Raw genomic sequence first — 412 nt, 5'->3', positions numbered from 1 at the left:
TAAACGTTTGAACTATCCAGGTGTTTGATTACCTGAAAGTTTTCCATATTAGTTATAATGCCTCATAATAAGATCCTCAATGGCTAAAAGGTATGTTCTTTTTGTTTTTCTTTTTCATGGGAAATGGAAGAATATGGAATAAAAAGGAGAAATCCAGGGACCTATTCAGTTAGACCAATATTGGAAAAGAGTTCATATGGAAGTTGATGTTCCAAAAACAAATTTCTTGGAAAAATATTTATATATTTTTTATATTTAATATATCTCTTGGAAAAATATTTATAAATCTTCAGAGGTATAAATTTAAAGACCACTGACTGTAATTAGATAATACTCCACTCAATCCCAGAGACTGATAATGTCTTTGGTTTCATTCCAACATGCAGACCTCCCAACATGGGGAGAGAAGCTA

This window comes from Myotis brandtii, unplaced genomic scaffold (assembly GCF_000412655.1).
Source record: "Myotis brandtii unplaced genomic scaffold, ASM41265v1 scaffold333, whole genome shotgun sequence".
Classification (NCBI taxonomy): Eukaryota; Metazoa; Chordata; class Mammalia; order Chiroptera; family Vespertilionidae; genus Myotis; species Myotis brandtii.
This window is presented reverse-complemented; position numbering follows the sequence as displayed.